General features: G+C 39.1%; 1 protein-coding gene across 2 annotated transcripts in view; it reads left to right on the forward strand.

The window, feature by feature from the left end:
- The window catches only part of LOC150082059 (NF-X1-type zinc finger protein NFXL1), a 252,064-nt gene that overhangs the window by 90,433 nt on the left and 140,017 nt on the right, over positions 1-21,614 (forward strand). The gene's annotated exons all lie outside the window — the stretch shown is intronic.

Genomic DNA, 21,614 nt, shown 5'->3' on the forward strand with positions numbered 1-21,614 from the left:
TCAGCGTGCTGAACCCATTCAAGGCCTTATACCTCAATCAGATCACCGCGCAGGTGCCTAGTCTCCAGCCACTGCAATTTGCAGAACTTAAGCCTCTCTTGATAAGAGGATCCCTTCATTCCCCTCACCAATCTTGTTGCCCTTCTCTGTACACGCTCAAGTAAATCTACATCCTTCCTAAAATGAGGCCTCCAGACCTGTACGCAGAAACTCAAGGTGTGGCCTGACCATTGCCTTATACAGAGGGATAATCACCTCCTTTTCCCTGCTAGCAAAATTCCTATATATCATTGACAAAACCCCATGACCTGCCCTGGCAGCCTGTCTGCATTGCTCAGAAAACTTCATATCTGACTGCACAATTACTCCCAGGTCTTTTTCATTTTCTACCACCTTAAGTGTAGTACCACACAGTTGGTATGTTTCTCTGGGGTTACTTCTACCCATATGCAGTACTTTGCATTTGTCAAGGTTAAACTCACTACAAATCATAAACCTTCCCTTCCTTAGAATATTAGTCTCTCATCTGGGTTAGAGCCCTAAAAACCTTTCTTAAACTTTGTTTGTTCAGAACAAAGAAACCTTTCTTTGTTCAGAATTGGCATCTGTAATTCCACCTTAAAAAAATTGCAACCTAGAAAAACTAAAGCCACATATCAAAAAGTATGTTTTGTCATACCAAACTTCAACCTACACTCAGTACTACAGTAGAGTATTGTATAAGTTAAAATACCTTTCTGTTTGTGGCATTGTAAAAAATAATAATAATATTATTAAAAATAAATAAATAAATATTTTTATGGGAGTAGCTGTACTATTGAAACAAACCCCTTGTACATAACTTTTCAAGGAGACAAATTATTCCATCATCCAACAGAATGATTCAAAAGTCATTGTTGGATTCTTTGCAGCATGCATTGATTGTTCACACTTTTGAGGTGGCAAAGCAATGTTACTTGAGTAATGTTTCAAACACTGATGTTTTGTTTTTATTCTGGTACTGTACAAGGATTGTAATGCAACAAATCTTATCAGCTCCAAAATCTTAGGAATAATGCAGTTCTGAAAAAATTCTTCTGCCACTCATTTTTAAGTTGGCTATATCCACAGTTGCCATCTTGCTAGACTAGTAGTAGTTGTTCAACTCACAGTAATGGAATGAACTGTTATTAGTATTAATAAAGAGAAAGCCAGGCTTGTTCAATATCAGTCAATTTAGATATAAAGAATCAATAAGTAAGTACGGCATTGTTTTGTAAAGGGAAGGCCTGGCGAAAGTTTGTCTCTGTGCTTTTGTAAGGCAAATCTGTTTAATCAATTTAATACATATTAAGTTGCCATAATTTATTAAAATAATTCTTAAATTTTAAGTAAAGCCTCATCATCATTAGCCATTTTCAATCCACTGCAGGATGAATGCCTTTCCAGTTCCTTCTGTTTTGTGCAATGGCCATCCATTAACTACCCATGAACCCTTGAATTTCATCATCCATCTCCATGGTAGTTTTCCAGGTTTTCTCTTAGCTCCTCTTGGGTACTATTCTGTTATTTTCTTTTCATCATGTCTTCGAACTGTGTCCTGCCCAAGTCCATTTCTTTAGTTCTTTAGTTCTTTAGTTTTGATAACAATGTCCTTTACTTGTGTTTGCTCCGTAATCCATGTGTTTCTCTTTTTATCCAACAGTCTGATTCCTAATATAATTTGTTCCATTCTTTGCTGTGTAGTTTTCAGCTTTTCTTCCATTCTTTTGGTGAGTGCCCAAGTTTCACTTCCATAAGTCATGGTGCGAAGTATACATTGGTTCATTATTTTACATTTCAGACAAATTGGGATATTGCTTCTCAGTATGTGACTATATTTCCTGAATGCTATCCATCTGAAATTTATTCTTCTCTTGACTTCCAGCCATTTATGATTGTTACAGCTAATGACCTTTCCAAGATAAGTATATGAACCCATATTTTCAATTTTCACTCCTTCAATGATTATATACCTTTCTGTGGCATACTAGTTCATCATTACTGTTGTTTTAGTCATATTCATCTTTAGTCCGAAATCCTTATTAACTCTGCATAACTGATTAAGATTTTTCCTCTAATTCTTCAAGATTGTAGCTTATGATCACAATGTTATCTGCAAATCGTAAATGGTTTAGATACTCTCCATTCACATTGACTCCTTTCTGCTACCATTCTAATCTTCCGAAAGCTTCCTCAAGGACAGTAAAACAAGTTCGGAGATATTATCTCCCCTTGTTGAACTCATTTCTCAATTTTAAATTTGCTACTGTCTTTGTGTAATCTAATAAAGAAGGTAGCATTCTCATATATTTTCTTCAAATCATAATGTATGGGGTGTCTAGGTCTTCTCTTTCCACTGCCTGAAACATTTCCTTATGCTGTATGGAGTCAAATGCCTTTTCATAATAAACAAATACCAGGCATAATGGTGTTTTATATCCATTTGCTTTCTCCATTAGCTGTGATATTACATGAAGGTGATCCATAGTTGAGAATCCTATTCTAAAGCCAGCTTGCTCTTTTGCTTTAATTCTCATAAAGTATTCTTTCTAATCTGTTAGTGATGACCCTATTGAGCAACTTGTAGATGTGGGATAGCCGACCTGGCTAGCCAGGTGGGTAAAGTGCCTGCCTGGCAACCCAAAGGTCGCGGGTTCGATTCCCGCCTCGGGCTTGGATCAAAGTACTGCAAAAACCTTGGGAGGTGCACTATGGCCACAAAAGCCGATGCGCCAACAACTACCAAACCAAAAAAAAAAAAAAAAGATGTGGGACAACAAGCTAATTGGTCTATAATTTTCAATTTCTGATTTGTCTCCTTTCTTATGCAGCAAAATTATGATTGCATTATTCCACTCATTAGAAGTCATGCCTTTCCTAATGTATTTTGTAAAGATTCTTTCCAGTTTCTGTGTCATTTCTCTTCCTCCCAATTTTAACAACTCTACATAACTTCATCATCACCTGGTTCTTTTTGATTCTTTATTTTCTTCAATGCATGTTCTATTTATCAGGAAGGATATCAGGTAAAAAGGTAAAGTGCAGCCATTATCAACCCACTGCAGGATGGAAGCCTCCTCAACAATTCATGCTGAGGGAAATGGACCATAATCTGCCACGCTGGTCTAGTGCGGGTTGGCAGATCGACCGTATTCAGCAGTCAGGGGCTTGAACCCTGGTATACTCAAAGAGCGTGTGCTACTGCACTCCCGCTCCTGACCACTCAGCTACGGAAGCCGTTTAGGATATCAGGTATGTTGTATGTATTACTAATTTGCGATCCATCTTCTCCACTGCTGGCATCATTCCCTTGCTCCTTATATAATTCTTGACAGTGGTCATCTGCTATTTTAATGGCCCCGAGTGCCAAGCGATATTAGTGACCACAGCGCCTTTCCAGAGTGATTATCTAGTACGCTTAATTGTAAATACGTTTCTCCTGAGTTTCGAAAGTCCGATAACTCCTGAAGATTATAATTAAATAGATATATTCAAATACTATAACCTAGAAAGGAAAGCCGCCTTTCTTTAATCCCTCTTTTTATTTTTAGTTAATACTAACCCTTTTCTTCGCTTGGGTCACTAGGCGGCACCGCTCTTGCCTCCACGTGGCGGGGCTGGTAACCTGGGAGAAAAAGACAATCTCCCGGGGCCAAAAAGAGCATATCATGAGTAAATCAAACTCAGACTTATCTGGGCTGCCAGACGCAACCCAGATATCAAAAAAGAAAGACAGTTCCACAGCAGGAACGGCAAAGCGCCAAAAAACTGAGCCAGAGACATATCCAATTCCAACCTATCTAATCATCCATTCAACTGGTGAGAATGCATTTGGCAAACTCTCTCCCTTTAGAATTCAAAAGGAATTGGAAAGTAAAGCAGGATCTCCGAAATCCGTAAAAAGACTCAGATCAGGAGATATTCTCATTGAGACATCTAATACCAAACATTCTGAGCGACTTCTGAAAACAAATTTCTTTGCAGGTCTCCCAGTAACTGTAACACCCCACAGATCACTAAACACCTCTAAAGGAGTGATCTCAAACTGGGACTTACTAGATGTAACTGAAGAAGAAATGCTAGAAGAACTGAAAGAACGAGGAGTTATTCATGTCAAGAGAATCTCCACGAGAAAAGATGGTAATCTGATCCCTACCCGCAATCTGATCTTGACCTTTAACACACCGAATCGTCCATCATCTATTAAGGCCGGATATCTGGTATGTAATGTCAGACCATATGTCCCAAACCCGCTACGGTGTTTCCGATGCCAGAAGTATGGACATTCCCAAACAGCTTGCCAGGGAACCCCTACTTGCGCAAAGTGTGGTTCAATCGAACACGATTGCGAAAACTGTAATGCTCCTCAATCAGTATGTCCAAATTGCAAAAAGGATCATCCCGCTTATGCCAGAATATGCGAGCGCTGGAAAAGTGAGAAACTTATCCAGAAATATAAAACTGAGCATAATGTTTCTTACCAAGAAGCAAAAAGAATCATCTCACCACCAATTCATGCAGACAGACCTACGTATGCCCAAGCCACCAAAAAATTCCAATCAACCGGATCGCAAACTGAAATAACAGTACCTCCAAAACAGTCTTTCTCAAATTACGTAAAATCTTTGTACAGTGCAACTCAAACCCAAGCAGTCAATACACCAATTACCATACCACAAGAAAACATACACACTCCGGACGAAGGATTTAAAGAAAAACATATCCTAACTTCTAGTCACCAACAACAAATGGACACTAAAGAAAAATCAGCAGATGACCCTGTTCTTCAAATCTTTGTTGAAGAAGATATGGACACCGAAAGGCCTTCCTTCCCAAAAAAGATAAAAACAAAAGTGAAAAACAGAAAACATCAACAACCCGAAAACGCTCAGAAAGTCTAATAAGAGATAAACAATGAACAGAATAATACAATGGAACTGTCGTGGATTCCGCGCCAGTATCGATGACCTATACGATCTTTCCTGTAAATACTCACCAATATGTATCTGCCTTCAAGAAACTTATTTAAAACCCCAAAATACACCAAAACTGTCTCATTATAACATTATTAGAAAAGACAGAACCAATCAGAATATCGCACATGGTGGCGTAGCTATTTTAACAAACCCACATATTCCTACCAAACAGGTCTCACTGAACTCTCCCCTCGAGGCAATAGCAGTCCGTATAGCTGCTGACATCCATATGACAATCTGCTCCTTATACATTCCACCAAGCTATACCTTCCAGCAAAATGATCTCAACAATCTTATAGCTCAACTCCCAACACCTTTCCTCATTCTGGGAGACTTAAATGGTCATCACACTCTTTGGGGTAACAGCAACATCGACCAAAGAGGAAAACTAATTGAACAGTGTCTTGACAATAACAACCTCCTTCTTCTAAATGACGGTTCACCTACATACGTTTACCTTCCTTCAGGAACAAGCACTGCAATAGATTTGTCTATCTGTTCTGCAACCTTATATCCTATTCTAAAGTGGACGGTAAACAACGATCCGCTACATAGCGATCATTTCCCCATAATAATTGAATTACTTAATAAGCCCCCTCATCATCCTACTAAAATTCCGCATTGGCTTACTGATAAAGCAGATTGGCAGTCCTATAAAAAATTAATCAAGCTTGATCCCGAAATAATCCAAAATTCCACAACTGACGAAGCAGTTGACTATGTCACCAGAATGATATTACATGCAGCAGAACAAACCGTACCGAAATCCTCATCAAAATTACCGATTCATCCAAAAACCTGGTGGAGTGATGAATGCCTTGTGGCTAAAAAAATGCAAAGCAAAGCTTGGAATTCTTTCCGCCGGAGTCCAACTACAACCAATCTCATTCAATATAAGCGTGCTAGAGCAAGAGCGAGATATGTTAGACGCTGCAATAAAAAGGCTGCTTGGATCCGCTTCACTTCGACTATTAATCAAGCAATGCCTACACATAAAATTTGGAAAGCAATCAGAAAAATGAGTGGCAAATACAAACCGATACCCCTACCCATCATGGAATGGAGAGGGCAGAATGTAAATGATCCTGCTGGAATTGCCAATATACTAGGTGAAACCTTTGCAAAAACATCAGCAATAGAAAATTATACACCGACCTTCAGAAGATTAAAAACAAGTTTAGAAAAACAAAAGTTAAACTTCTCTTCAAAAGGAGATGAACAATACAATTTACCTTTTACCATTCACGAATTACATAGAGCATTGTCAACATCTAGACGCAGTGCTGTAGGACCAGATAACATTCACTATTCCATGATTCAGGAACTAAGTACCGAATCATTACAGTTACTACTTCATCTATTCAACAGACTCTTCCTGGAAGATAAATTTCCTAATCAATGGCATCACGCTACGGTCCTTGCCTTCCCTAAACCAGGTAAAGACCCTACAAATCCCACTCATTATAGACCAATCGCCTTGACCAGTTGCATTTGCAAAATTCTCGAAAAGATGGTGAACCGCCGACTGATCTGGTACCTTCAAAATCTCAATCTGCTACATTCTGCACAATACGGTGTCCGACAAAACAGATCTACACTAGATATACTAGTCAGACTAGAGAATTCCATCCGTAATGCATTCCTCAGATCGGAACACCATGTGTTAGTCTGCTTTGACATCAGTAAGGCCTATGATTCCACGTGGAAGTATGGAATACTCCGTGAACTACATCGCCACGGACTTCGTGGTCACCTCCCGATTTTCATACAGAATTTCCTATGCAAGCGTACATTCCAGGTTCGATTCAAAACCTCACTGTCCCAAGTATTTTCCCAAGAAGAAGGAGTTCCTCAAGGCTCTGTACTCAGTGCTTCACTTTTTATAATTGCAATAAACTCCATTGCCGGACAAATTCCAGACACTGTTGATAAAGCACTGTTTGTAGACGATCTTAGTATTTGGTGTCATGCTAAAAATATGAATACTATTGAGAGACAGTTGCAAGTGGCAATAAATAAGATCTGTTCGTGGGCTCAGACTAATGAATTTCAACTTTGTCCAGAAAAAACATTTTGCATCCATTTTTGCCGCCAACGCAAACTCCATCCCAATCCGGAGCTACAACTGAATCGCCAACAAATAACAGTTCATCCCAGCATACGGTTCTTAGGAATCACTTTAGACCATAAACTCACTTTCATTGAGCACATCAAAAGACTAAGAACATCATGTCAACAAAAACTAAATATCATCCGGGTTCTCTCTGCAACCAAATGGGGAGCTGATCGCCTTACTTTATTACGGTTATATAGAGCATTAATAAGATCGAAACTTGACTACGGAGCACCAGTCTATAGTTCAGCAAGATCTAGTGCCCTTCGCTGGCTTGACCCTATCCATCATAGTGGAATACGTGTTGCTTTAGGGGCATATCGCACGTCTCCAACACATAGCTTATATGCTGAAGCACATGAACCTCCTCTCTCGATCAGGCGACAACAACTGATACTACGATACGCCTATAAAATTAGGTCTATGCCAGAACATCCCAACTGGCAGATACTCTTCTCACCACAACACACCAGGTTATACCAAAACCGCCCAAATGCTAATCGTCCTTTGGGTATGAGAATAAAACTCCTCTTAGAAGAACTAAATTTAACCTTAGACAATGTGGCACATAACCTCCCATCCTCTCTTGCTCCTTGGAATATCATTCCACCCTCATGTGACTTACATCTGCATGAATGGAATAAATCTACATTGCATAGAGAAAACTTCTTGCAACTATACCATGCAGTAATGGACCAGTGTCCCAGCTTTTCCATAGTACATACGGATGGATCAAAGAATGATGTCCACGTTGGAATCGCCGTAGTTTTTCAAAACATCACATTAGCTTATCAATTACCACGTGATTTCAGTATATTTTCCGCCGAACTAATAGCAATTCAGGTTGCACTGAATCATATTGAGTCTTCTGATATTAGCAACAGCATTATTTTCACTGATTCTTTAAGTGCACTTCAAGCACTAAAAAATACCATGAACATCACCCACCCAGTTGTGAAAAGAATAGTCAGCTCTCTACATTCCTTATCAGAACTTGGGAAAAACATACACTTCTGCTGGGTCCCTGGACATATGGGAATTCCTGGTAATGAACTAGCGGACAATGCTGCCAAATTAGCCCACCTACAGAACCGAGAAAGAGTGGAAAGTGCCTCATCAAGACTATCGACCAATAATCCAGGAAAAATGCATGTGCCAATGGCAGTTATCATGGGAAAATCAACCTAACAATAAGCTTCAAAGTATCAAGCCAAACCTTGAGCGATGGCCTTCCAGTTTCAGTTCAATCCGACATCAGGAGGTAATTTTGGCTCGCCTGCGAATAGGACACACAAATATTACACATGGTTATCTTTTAAGAGGAGAGATACCCCCTCAATATCATCACTGTAACACAATGCTCTCAGTGAAACACATTCTGGTCGAATGCACAAAATATACAAGAGAACGCCAGAAACTTTGCACTTCAGCCACAACAAAAGATCCTACACTTACCTCACTTTTAAACAATGAAACAAATGCCTCAAGCATTTATAACTTTCTCAAGATGATTAAAGTGTACCACCTCCTTTAGGAAAAAAAAAAATAAATAAATAAAAAAATAAAATAAATAAATAAATAATAATAATAATTACTTGTTCCTTTTTTCCATTTTATCTATTTGAGAAGAAATGGCATGCATAATTACCTTATGTATGGCGCACTATGGCCATAGTTGCCGATGCGCCCAATAAATCCCGAAACAAACAAACAAACAAACAAGCTATTTTAATTATGCCTTCTCTGATATTTATGAGTATACCATCACTATTCTTCATTTTCAGTATCATTTGTCTTTCTCTATTACTGTTCATGACTGCTGATTTAAGTCTTTTGTTTTCCCCTAATGCTTGTTCTACTTCTCTTGTGCTAAATCTTCTTATATCCTCTCTGTCTCTTTCTAATGGCATTGCATAACTCAGTATACTCAATTTTGGCCTTGTCAGTGTTTCTTTTACTCTTCGTTTCACATCTTCAGTTCAACATGACAAGTATTTCTTGACTAATTTTTTTCTTCTTTTGCTTTTTTTTACTTATAGGTTTCTGTTTATAGCATTAATTGAGGCATGTGATGCAAGAAAGCAAGCTTATGCAGCATCGGCCAAAAAAAAAAAAAAAAAACCCTCACATTTCACCCATCTATTCACTCCAAATGCTTGTCTAGCTCAGCCTTAAATTTATTTAAGGCTATCAACTTCCGCAACAACGGATAGAAGTCTGTTCCAGCAATCAACTACCTGCTGGCCAAAGGCAAATTTCTGCAATATATTCTACAACTGTCTTTCCTCAATTTGAATCTGTCCCATCAGTATTGAGCTTGCTCAACCCTTTCAAGCCTTATACACCTTGATCAGATCACCTTGCATGTGCCTAGTTTCCAGGCACTGCAATTTGCAGAACTTAAGTCTATCTTGGTATGAGCACCCCCTTTGTTCCCATCACCAATCTTGTTGCCATTCTTTGTACTCATTCTAGAACTCAACTTCTTAAATGAGGCCTCCAGACCAGTCCACAATATTCAAGGAATGGCCTGAACATTGCTTTGTATAATGGAATAATCACCTCCTTGTCCCTGCTAGCAAAATTTCTATCTATTATTGACAAGACTCCATGACCTGCTCTGACAGCTTGTCTGCACTGCTCAGTGAACTTCATATCTGCCAGGGGCAAAAGTTCATGACGTTGTAGAGCGGATATCATCTTTTAAGGGCGCAAAAGGTGATATAGTTGTACACGTTGGCACCAATGATATTAAGAGTAGGAGACCGGCGGAATTACTTGACAAGTACAGGTCACTGATGAAAAAAAGCCGTGAATTAGGGTTGAAATTGAAAGTGTCTGCAATTCTGCCCAGACACGATAGGAGGGAGTATATGATGAGAGCCCTGTCAATCAATTCGGCCCTGGAAAGATTGTGCAGGGATCAAGGGGTAGAATTTTTTTCAGCCTGGTCTGTACTTGTTAACAGGAGAGACTGCTTCTACAGGAATGGGATACACTTAAATAGAAAGGGTGCCAGAATGTTTGCTGATGCTATCGAGGCAGTGTTAGGTGGGTCGGAAAAGTGCTAGATTGGGGGGATACAAGGACTAATAGATTAACAGTAGCCACTGGCAGAGGTGAAAGTGATTCTTGCACTGCTTCTATTGGAATGAGCCGCAGCCTGGAAAATAAGATGCAGGATATTTCAGAGACTGCTGGGAATCATTGGGGTACAAGTAAACACATGGGTTGTGTTAGAGTAGCTAAGAAAAAGAACAGGTGCATGTATACTTGCGTGTACACCAATGCTAGGAGTTTAGTAAATAAATTTGATGAATTTGAGGTATTGCTCAAAACATCAAAGGCAGATATTGTGGGGATTTCAGAGACGTGGTGTCACACAGATATAAGGAATGCAGAACTGGAATTTGGGGAGTACAATGTCTACAGAAAGGATAGACAGAATAGAAAGGGAGGAGGGGTTGTGCTATTAGTTAAAAAACACATAAAATCCAAGGAAGTGAAGCCAGTCGACATCGCTGGACAGTGCAGTGTCGAGTCAGTTTGGTGTGACATAAGCATTGGGAGATCAAAATTGAGAGTAGGAGTGTGCTATAGGCCTAATGACTCTGATGAGTATAATAAGAAACTGTTCGGAGAAATACAGTGGGCCAGTAAATCAGAGAGTCTTATAATGGGGAAATTTAATTTCCCAGATATTGACTGGAATTTGGGGGCTGGTCACTCACACAGTAGCAAGGCTTTTGTGGATTTATTGGATGATTGTTTTCTACATCAGCATGTTCGGGAGGCAACTAGAGGGAGTAATACTCTTGATTTGATTATCAGTAGTGATTCTTCATGCATTAAGAATCTGCAGATAAATGAACCACTAGGTGGCAGTGATCACAGTGTGCTGAAGTGGGAGTTACTCAAAGAGGTAACTACCATTAGGGGTAAAGGGAAGGGGTATTGCTTTCGTAAAGGTGACTACAATGGACTGAGACAGTATTTAAATTCTGTACAGTGGGATCAACTGATGATATTGCCAACAGCAAATTCAAAATGGGAAGCATTCAAAGAACTTATCTTGGAAGCTACTAGGCTTTACATACCAACTAAGAAATATTGTTCAAGGTTTAGGCCTAAATGGATGTCAGATGAACTAATGAGGCATATGGCAGAGAAGAAAAATGCATGGGATACATACAATTTAACACGTGACACAGACGCCTATGATAGATACAAGTTGATCTGTAACCAAGTTACAAAGGAGGTTAGGCAGGCGAAGGCAGATTACGAGAGATCCTTGGCAAGGGATGCGAAGAAAAACAGCAAAGAGTTCTTTACTTATTTAAACTCTAGAAGGAAGGGGACGAATCAGATTGGTCCACTTGAGATCGATGGGTCAACTGTTGATTACCCTGCTCAGGTAGCTAAAAAACTAAATGAATATTTTGCATCGACATTCACACATGAGGAGTTATTCACCAAGGGGAATGCCAGGGGTGTATTCAACTCTAGCAGTAAGCTAGAGAATCTTGTAATAACTGAGAGCAAAATGGAGGAGAAATTGTTGAAGGTAAACACAAGAAAGGCACCTGGGGTGGATGGGATCTATCCAGTTCTATTAAAGGAGGCAGCAAAGGAAGTAAGCAAACCCTTAGCCATAATTATGAGAGCTTCCTTGGACTCAGGGGAGGTACCCATGGACTGGAGATGTGCAAATGTGACCCCAATTCACAAAGGGGGATCAAAGGCTGACACAAGTAATTATAGACCTGTGAGTTTAACTTCTGTTCCCGGAAAATTAATGGAGGCACTGGTTAAAGAAGCACTGCAGGATCATCTAGACAAGACTTCAGTTATAGCTAGGACACAGCATGGTTTTGTTAAGGGGAGGTCTTGCCTGACCAATTTGATTGGATACTATGATGCAGTCACAAAAGAACTGGATGCAGGGAATAACTTTCGACCACATCGACCTTTACGACCACATCATAGTATCCAATCAAATTGGTCAGACAAGACCTCCCTTTAACACATTGTGTCTTAATTACTACTGCAGTCTTGTCTAGATGATCCTGCAGTGCTTCTTTTACCAGCGACTCCATTATTTTCCCTGGAACACAAATTAATCCTTGGACCCAGGGGAGGTCCCAGTCCATGGGACCTCCCCTGAATCCAAGGAAGCTCTCATAATATTATGGCTAAGGATTTGCTTACTTCCTTTGCTGCCTCCTTTAATATAAGGAGGCAGCAAAGGAAGTAAGCAAATTCTGAGAGCAAATTGGAGGAAATTATTGAATTTCTCCTCCTTTAATATAAATTGGAGGAGAAATTCAATAATTTCTCCTCCAATTTGCTCTCAGTTCTTACAAAATCACTTAACTTGTTAGAGTTTGATAAACATTTGGCATTCTCCTACTTGAATAACTCCTCGTGTGAATGTAGATGCAAAATACTCATTCAGTTTATCAGTTACGTGAGCAAGATCATCAATAGTCAAACCATCTATGTTAAGTGGTTCAATTTGATTCATCCCTTTCCTTCTAGAGTTTACATAAGTAAAGAAGTCTTTGCTGTTTTTCTTTGCATCCTTTGCCAAAGATTTCTCGTATCTACTTTCACCTGCCTAACCCAGTGACCTGCTCTGGCAGCCTGTCTGCATTGCTCAGAAAACTTCATATCTGACTGCACAATTTCCTCCATGTCTTTTTCATTATCCACTACCCAAGTGCACTACCACACAGTTGGTACATTTTTCTGGAGTTACTGCTACCCATATGCAGTACTTTGCATTTTCAATGTTAAACTTCAGTTGCCACTTCTCAGCTGCCCAACTTTTCTAGATTCCGTTGCTATAGCATACTGTCATTAACAACCCTGGGGGACTCCACTAATAACATTAATCCACAAAGAGCTGTGTCTATTGATTGCCACTCTCTGTCTTCCCCCACTCAACCATCCTTATATCCATTGTAGCAACTTGCCCTTAATGCCAGTACTGCTCCAATTTGCACAGTAGTGCAAATTGGAGCAGTGTTCCATGTGCAACAGTATCAAAAGCTTTCCTGAAATCCAAGTATTTGATATCAGAATTATTTTTTACATCCAGTTCCTTTGTTACCACATTATAGGCCGACCGGGCTAGCTGGGTGGGTAAAGTGCTTGCCTGGCAACCCAAAGGTCGCGGGTTCGATTCCCGCCTCGGGCTTGGATCAAAGTACTGCAAAAACCTTGTGAGGTGCATTATGGCCACAGAAGCCTATGTGCCAACAACTACCAAAAAAAAAAAAAAAAACCCACATTATAGAATCCAATAAAATTTGTAAGACAAGACTTCCCCTTAACAAACCAATGCTGTGTCTCAATTATTACTGGGCTCTTTTCTAAATTATCCTGCAATGCTTCTTTAACCAGTAACTGAAGTTCCAGGGAAAATTGAAAAAGCAAATATCTTCACAATGAGCTGCCATGGCATTGAACTACCGTGAATAATTAACACTTGACCAATGGATAAGACTAATGTTACTTATTCTTGGCGGATACCACCACCCAGATGGCACCATTTCACAATATGAGATATAATTAAAATGCTGTATTAAAACTACCTTGGTAGTAGAAATGATGTGTGTGCAATACCCATGCATAAGTAAACTCCTTCATACTCTTAGGTATTTAGCCAAGAAATATCTTTTAGATTAAACTACACACACTATTAAGCATCTGTCATATTGTGGAGTTATACTTCATAACTGGGTTATCACTATTGCAACAACTAGTTACCTTCCTGCCAACCGATGAGAAGCCAATAAGCTTTGAAACGATGCTGTCTGGGTGATGACGTCCACTAAGAATAAGTAACATTAGTTTTCTCCATTGAAGTGTTACTTATTCGAGGTAGTGCAATACCATGGTAACTTGTTGTGAAGGTATTAACAATATGAGATATAATTAAAACGATGCATTAAAACTACTTTGGTTGTAGAAATGATGTGTGTGCAATACCCATGCATAAGTAAACTCCTTCAATTCCTTGAATGCTTTCCATTTAGAATTTGCTGTTGGTCCTACATTATACAATTTCAAAACTGTCTGAGACCAGTGTACTCACCTTTAGGAAAGCAAAAGCTCTTCTATTTACTCCTGATGGTAGTTAACTTCTTCAAGTAAAACCCACATCAGTACACTGTGATCAGTGTCACTTAGCAGTCCCTTTATCTGCAAATTCTTAATGCATGAATATTTACCACTGATATTCAGATAATCAGATAATCAGATCAAGCAAATTATTCCTTCTGGTTGCTTCTCAAACATGCTGCTGTAGAAAACAATCATTCAGTAATTCCACAAAATGTCTTGCTAGTGTCCAAATAACCAAACCACAAGTTTTATTCAATATCTGGAAAGTTAAAATACCCCATTATAAGACATTCTGATTTACTGGCTCACTCTATTTCTCTGTATATTCATTCATTCTTCTCATCAGGGTCATTAGGCCTAGAACACATTCCTATGCTCATTTTTACTTTCCCAGTGCTTATTTCGCACCAAACTGACTCAACATTGCACTCTTCACCAATGTCAACTGTGGATGCAATGCCTTAGATATTATGTGTTTCTTAACTAATGGCATAACCCCCTCCTCCCCTACCTATCCTTTCTGTACACATTGTACTCCTCAAATTCCAAAATTGCATTCTTTATATCTGTCACCACGTCTTTCATATACCAACTTTATCTGCCCTTGATGTCTTGACAAGCACTTCAAGCTCATCAAATTTATTAACTGTACTCCTAGCATTGGTGTATATGCAAGTATACATGCACCTGTTTCTACCCTTAGTTACCCTAACACAGCCCATGTATTTATTTGTTCCACTGACTCCCAGCAGTCCTGGAAATCTCCATTGCCTTGCTTTCCAGGCTGCTGCTCATTCTAATAGCAGTGCAAGAATCACTTCCACCTTTGGCTGTGGCTACTGTTAATCTGTTAGTTTGTGACCCCAAGCTAGCAGTTTTCCAACTCAACTAACGTTGCCTCGATAGCATCAGCAAATATTCTTGCACCCTTTCTAATTAAGGGTTTCCCATTCCTGTAAAGCAGTCTCTTCTGTTAACAAGTACAGACCACACTGAAAAAAATTCTATGCCCTGAGCTTTGCACAATCTCTCCAGGGCCGAATTGATTAACGTCTCCTATCATATACTCCCGCCTATTGTTTCTAGGCAGAATTGCAAACACTTTCAAAGTTAACTTGCATCACATGCCACTACTACTACTACTAACTTGAATTCGTGACTTTTTTTTTCAACATTGATCTGTACTTGTCAAGTAAGTGTGCAGATCTCCTACAATTATGTCATTAGTGCCAACGTGTACAACAATATCACCTTTTGTGCCCTTAAAAGATATCTGCTCTACAACATCTTCAGCTTTTGACCCTGGCAGACATCTTTTGTGCAATGTATTTCCTGTCTCCCTGATAATAGAGTCACCAACAATAACTAGCTCCTGTGGTACCAGAGTATTCTGCCTTGAAGATTGCCGCTGTGTTGCCTGATGCGCATGAGTGAACTCTGGCATTGAGTTGGGCAGCTGAGAGCTTTATGGAGGCTCTCATTTTAATTCCTTCGAGGGCATCTACTCTACTGTTCAAACTATCATAGCTGCCCATCAGAATGCTAAGTTGGCACCTAATTTCTTGACACACTGCACCTAGCACATTGGATCTGCAGCTGTCTTCCCAGATGCTACTATATATGAGCAGATCCCTGCCAAATGCAGCATATTCACTGCAGAGCTGCACGCAATTGAACTATCCTTGGATCATATACAAATTCACCACCACCAAAAGTGCATTATATATACCAATTCTCTTAGTTCATTACAGGCTTTGTCATCGATGAGGTGCAATCCTCATCCAGTCTTGTCCTGGGTACAGCAGAGGATACAATCCCTTTCTGAATTGGATTTTGATATTCGTTTCTGCTGGATCCCCAGCCACATTGGGATCCTGAGAAATGATTTGGCAGACTTTGCAACCAAATCAGTAACCTGTTATAACTCTTGTCTGTGAGTCCCCTATACAGACTACAGGCAAGTAATTCGAAAGAAACTGGTTTCTCAATGGCAACACTCTTGGCATGGGCAGATTGAAAATAAGCTATACGAGATTAAGCCTTTAATCGAACATTGGCTGTGTAGTTTTCACAGGGACCGTAAGGAGGAAGTTGTTCTAGCTCAGCTCCGCATTGGACACAGTCATCTGACACATGCTTTTCTGCTGAGGGCTGATGACTGTCCCATATTCGGCACTGTGACACCATTTTAACTATGAAACATGTCTTTACTGAGTGTTGTAAATTTTTAAATGAATGCCATTTATGTTTAGTGCTTTTAATAATCTGACTGAGCTTTATACACTCACTCAGATTTTAGCTGACAAAGACAATATGTCTACAATTTTTAAATTTTTAAAAATTACAAACCTTTATGCTCGCATATGAATGTTTTTAGTATGCACCATATACATCTTTTTTTCTAGAATTTATCATCTAAATTTACTTGTCTTTTAATCATTTGTATATACAGATATATCATTTTTAAGTTACTTGTGTCCTATTCTTTTTAAATACTGGACTTGGTGCATCATGGCCTTAGCCGCCCTTGCGCCTTAAAAATCAAAATCAAATCAATGCACCTAGCACACAAGCGGAGATATCCTCCTTGGCAAGATCATATAGGGGCTTAGAGTGGAATAGGCCTATATAGTTTCAAATTTCATGTGAATTACTTAAATTAAATCAAATCTAATATCCAACCTGAACAAAGTGAAGCATCCTTCTCTCAACAATTGAAAACAACTTCATAAACATTTTCGCCTACGTAACTTGGCAGTGGTGGCCCTCCAAAACTCACTGCTAATGGACAGTGCTAGAGTGGCTCCTGATTCTCCTTCAATATTCTGCAGCTGATTTGAACAGTGTCTATCAGTTTGGCTTTAAGAAAGGCTGCTCCACTGTCCAGGCCTTGAATAACATCGTACAGAGTGCCCCTGCTTTTATTTCCAAGTATGTGCACTTTCATCAATTTCCAGGATGCTTTTGATTTTGTCTGGTGGATCAGTATTATTCAGAGGGCACACAAAGCTAGCTGTTCTAGACAGATGTATCACTCTCTCCAGAGTTAGTTCTCCAACAGGAAAATGACCATCTCAACCCGTTTTCCACAGCATTTCCAGACCCATCACCAGCGCTGATCCCTGGTGATGGTTCAATTGTTGGCCGTTTGCCATGGAAAATGGTCCTTGATGAGTGGATGGCTCGCTCATTCCCTAATGTTGCCATGGCCTCTTATGCTGATGACCTAGCCATTTTTGTGAATGGACCTTGAAGAGTGGCATTGGAAGCCACTGCCAACGACATCTTAAAGGAGCTTCTGACTTGAGCCTCTACTTAACTACTAAACTAAGCTTACAGTTTCTCCCAAAAACTGTTGCACATTAATGCTGAAAGGGAAGCTTCAGGTGCACAGACTTCCCGCAATTCACTTCCAGGACAAATCTCTCCAAAACTGCTACTCTGTCAAACATATTGGCATTATCTTGGATAACAAGCTCACCTTCATGCCACATGTTCAGCACCTCAGAGAAAAAGTGAAGAAGTACCTTCTCACCAGAATTACAAGAGACCAGGGGTTGAAGGGCAGAGCTCTTGACTTGGTGTTATGACCCTGTTTTCATCCCATTGTAACGTACTGAGGACTAGTGCTGCCCAGATAAAATCCTCGTAACTGAACAACTTCTTTATATGCAGAGAACCATCCTCCTTCAACTTTCCATGGCATGTAGGACAACTTCCACCATCACACATCAAGTCCTTACAGGGAAATTCAACCTTGACCTCCATGTTGCCTACTGTGGGCTCTCTTACACCGTTAAACACATTCAAACGGAGATATTCAATATTAAACACTTTCAAACAGAGATCTTCGATATTAGAACTGACACCGGCACCAATATCCATCACAAGAACAAACATATCTAGAAGGCTCTTGTCACCTGGTGCCAGAACAGGTGGCGGCCAGCCCAAAAGGCAAAATTACCAGAAAATTTTTTTCCCAGCACAATCATGACAATCAGGACTATCATGAATAAGATAACCACTTCATGTCTGAATCCAAACTTTCAGACAACTTTTCTTCTCACAGACATGGAGCCCTTAACAGTAAATTGCAGGATTACCTTAACAGTAAATTGCAGAATCCAGGAAGATGCCCTCTGTTCTTGTGGGGACAGGGAAACTTGGCATCACTTCATGAATATTTGTCCTGTCTATCTTGACCTTAGGATGAACCTGCTGCCAATGCTGGGTACCACAATATTTCTACATGAATGTCAGCTCATTGCATCAAAGAAGCCCTCCAAGCATTGATCTCCTACACTAAAGCAGTCTTCAAATGCCACACCTTTCAAAGGCAAGGACCATATCCACCTTGAATGCAACTACTTTGGACAGTTAATGTCTGCTTGCACTAATGACCCAGTGCAGTGTTCCATCCTCAGCCAATGTTGTGCCTGTTGTGTTTTCCATGCGCTCAAACTCTCACCACTGTCTCAGCTTTGCTTCTTTTTGTTAGTGCTCCCCAAATTGGTCTCCTGTGCCGGGCACTTCTGCTGCTTCACTCAGCCAGTACTCTTGCCATGCTCCTTTGCTATCCTGCTGACCTGTCCTCCTTCATGCTGATGATATACCAGGGTTCCTCTGCTCCGCTTGTGTTCCTTGGTGTTGCCGCACCCTCCTGTGGGGTAGTCGATAATTACCCTGGAACTTTGGCTTTCTCTGCCTGTCATCCTATTACTTGTCTTGTCACCCTATCCCACCTACTTTAGATTCACTCTCCACCATCGCCAGGAGACGCCTTCTCTGTCATCCTTCTCCCTACCTTTCCTGTTCTTCTCTGCACTTTGTGTTTTATTCATCTCTTTAGGCTACCTCTGCTCTTGTTCTAGCCAGAGTAGAGCCAGCCTTGTAAATCTCTCTCTACCATCCTGGCCTGGATGCTCATGCTGTGGATGGATGCTGGAAGATACCATCCTTGGTGATAGAGCTCCCCCAGTAACTAAGTGGCCAGATGAATGACACAAACAACATTAACACCTGCAAGGTTATCTGATTGAGGTGTGTTTAGGGCTTTGGATTGAGTAAGCTCATTGCTGATGGCATTCTTCCTCTTGCTCAGACTGTACACACGAAGGATGGTTTGCAGGATAGGTGTGCGGTAGATTTCACTCCACTGCGGATTAATTGTTGGAACAAACTTCCAGTTGTTATTCAAGTGGGTGCTTTGAATAAATTCAAAGAAATAAAAAACTATTAGATGGCATGGACAAGTGATGTGAGAAGAGTGTTTTTTTTTTTATCTGATGTTTTATAAGTTTGCTTTCATGCCTCATTTGCAGCTACTAAAGCATAGCAAAAATGGTGGTGACTCACCTGATATTGCCAACCAGCTTTCTTGTTAATTTCTTTAAAAAAATTTTTTTCCCTTTTATTTTGCTTGAACAATGCCAATATTTCATCCTTTCTTAATGGATTACAATGCTTATTATATGCAAGTTTATAAGTTTTAATAAAAAAAAAATAAATAAATACAAAAATTTTAAAACATGCTATGGGTTTTACACCTTATACAGTCAGATCGCCATATAACAAAACTAATTGTTCACTTGAAAAATTCGTTATACAGATATTTCATTATAAAGAAATATGATCTTTTCAACAATGAAAAATACTGTAATTCAACTCAGAAATACAGCAAAATATGGAAAAATTGTGTACAACAAAAAATAACCAAATATTTGGTTATTTTTTGTTGTACACTTGATTTTATTGTACATCATTCATAAAAATATTCACATTTGTTTAAGCATTCAAATATACTATCTGGCACATTTTCTTCGGTGTGAAGAAAATGTGCCAAATGCTGCCAATTTCATGTTTGGAAGGTTTAATATTGCCCTCGTTGCCTTCATTGCCCTCAATTTCATACAACTCATCGTCAGTATTCTCACTAGTTCTTTGAATACTCTCCAAAATGTTGGAGTCACTCAGATATGCAGCTACTATGACATCATTATGAACTCCTAAAAATTCTTCAAGAACAGTTTCTCCACTGATCAAACTTCTCGCTTGGAGTTCTTCCCAAGATTGCTCAATGTCTTTTAGTAGTTCATCCCTCTCATTGCTGTTAATTGGCTTTTTAGCAAAACCTGCTTTTGTGAAACAATTCTTAATCATTGTTTCCATCATATCTTGACTCCAAACTTTTGCCAACTCTGATATGCACATCTGCAAATCTATAACAGAATCTGTAGGTTGGTTGGTTTCTATTCTCAGTATAATTTTTTTCAATATGTGCCTCCGGTAGTGCATTTTCAAATTCTTGATAATGCTTTGGTCCATTGGCTGCAGTTTAGATGAGGTATTCAGAGGGAAGAAAACAAGCTTCACACTTGTAAGTTTTGAAATTACCGAGTGGAGGTGGCCAGGGCAGTTGTCGACAACCAAAGCGATTTTTCTGTTTTCTTTTGTCATCTTTCTATCAAATTTTAAAATCCACTGTTCAAAAATTTCACTTGTCATCCAAGCTTTTTTGTTGTAGTTAGTTGTAGTCCAACTCTAACGACTTGAAATGAAATTTCAAACATGCATATATTTCTGAAGAATATTATAAACATTCTTTGAAATAAACCTTCCGTTTTTTTTTAGGTTTATTTGAAATTATGTATGTTGCTTCCCACAGTAATGTTCATATTGAAAGAATATAGTTTCGTGTTCTCACCTTTACTATGTGAAAATAACAAATAATTAAAAACAACTAAGAAAAGACCGCAGCTATTTATTGAACCTTTGGGAGAAAAAAAATAACTAACCTGAAACTGTAAACGAACATTGTGTCAGCACTCATCTGGTACCACGTCACTCTTCAAGCAAAAAAGCTGAATAGTTACAAAGACAGTGGCAGGACATCTGACAAGTTCTTGCACATACAAAAGTATAAAATATCACTGCAGAAATTATTTCAGTAAAGGTTTAACTATATTTAGGAAAGTAGAAAAATTTTCAGATTTTGAATCATTGATTAATGGTTTAGCACGTTAGCATTATTTTCAAGGAACACATGTCAGGTGACCCAATACACTGCTGGATTAAGCACTTTTTCAGGCCTATATATAAAACTAGCTTCTTGCCACAGAAATAATTTTAAAATGTAAAAAGATGACAAATGAGAGTTAATTCAGAAATGAAGTTAATGCAAAATAATAAGAAAGCGAGTCTTTAATTTAGTTTTTTTTTTTTTTATTGTTATATAGAAGCTTATATAAAACACGATTTTTTATAAAAATCACAATAACTGCATATATTGTAGTAACTCTTTTAATGGTTTTAATGACAAATTCTAATCACCAAGATAAGTTTCCAGATGATTTCAGTATAAACAATAGAAAACTAAA

The sequence above is a fragment of the Mastigoproctus giganteus genome, chromosome 8 (assembly GCF_048544385.1).
Source record: "Mastigoproctus giganteus isolate SK-2022 chromosome 8, ASM4854438v1, whole genome shotgun sequence".
In the NCBI taxonomy this organism is placed as follows: Eukaryota; Metazoa; Arthropoda; class Arachnida; order Uropygi; family Thelyphonidae; genus Mastigoproctus; species Mastigoproctus giganteus.